The following is a 1336-nucleotide window of genomic DNA, read 5'->3' on the forward strand; positions in this document are numbered from 1 at the left end:
TCTTAGCAATTCGGTGAAATTGTTTAGTGCTTAGGATTTTGGTGTATGCTCTCTCGAAAATCAGGAAGTCTTCGTCATTGCGCTTTCTTAGTGCACAAATATTCCTTATGATGGTCTTAGCTAGTTCAACTGTCATTTTTTTTGCAAATTATTTTGATTTTCAATTTCAGAAAAAATTGACGCACATTTTTTGCATCGTTGTTTCCTTTTTAACTCTAGTTGTCTCTAGGAGAAATTAAGTAGTTTTTTGGTTTTTGATATGAAATTTATATTATCTTTGAACTTTGCACTATCTGAAACTTCCCCAAGCATGGCTTCCTTAATTTTTGTGCGGGAAAAGGCATCCGCTACATAATTTTCATTGCCAGGAAAATATTTAAATATTTATCCTTGTCACTTCATGTTTGGCTCTTTGATATCATTACGCTATACCAAAGGTTTGTGATCAGTATTTCAAATGGAAAGACATAATTAATCTTAAGTTCGTTCAGCGTTTTGCTGGCGTAGAAAACGGGTTTATGATTTTAAGATAGCACAGCACCAATAGCTAAATTACTTGCATCAGTTGTCTGGGAAAATGGGTTTAATAAATCTGGTTAGATCATGTTCGCATTCTTCAGATCTAAGGGCATGCGTGTATTTTCATAGTGCCCATGTTTAGTTGAAAAAACAGTTTTCGCAATGGAATTTTCATCCATCTGAATTTGGTGAAAGCCCTTGGCTAGATCAATCGTTGTAAATTATTAGCATCGTCCAAGTTTATTTAATATTTTATCCATTTTAGGAAAGGGGAATTTGTCGTTGACGGTTACCTCATTGAAATTCCTGTAGTCCACTACCAACCTTAACTTTTGATTCCCAGAGGCGTCTGCCTTCTTGGGGACCACCCAAACAAGAGAACAATAAGGTGGCTTGCCAATTTTACATTGTTCTATCATTTTCTTAATTTGCGTGTTGACCTCCTGTTCAATGCTTTGGGGATATTTAAAAGGTTTACGGTAAACTGGATCTTCATGCTGAGTCTAGATGACATGTTAAATAGTACTTCTGAAGGTCACATTTTCGCCTTCTGTGTACTGAATGTGTATTACTCGTCTATACTCGTATAGGACATTTAGATGTTCGAGTCAGTACTCTTTACATTTACCCTTACATCTTACCCTTTCCTTCTCATAATCAATCTCAGCTTTCGTTTCTTCGAGATATTTTCGACCTAACAGGAAATAATAAGTATCGGAAAACTTATGGACATAGAATTTTTGTATAGATGGACATACAGAAGTGGGCTTTATCGTAATGCTTTTCATTAATTATATTGGATCTTTTATAGTGTAAG

Source organism: Drosophila santomea, chromosome 3L (assembly GCF_016746245.2).
Source record: "Drosophila santomea strain STO CAGO 1482 chromosome 3L, Prin_Dsan_1.1, whole genome shotgun sequence".
NCBI classification, from domain to species: Eukaryota; Metazoa; Arthropoda; class Insecta; order Diptera; family Drosophilidae; genus Drosophila; species Drosophila santomea.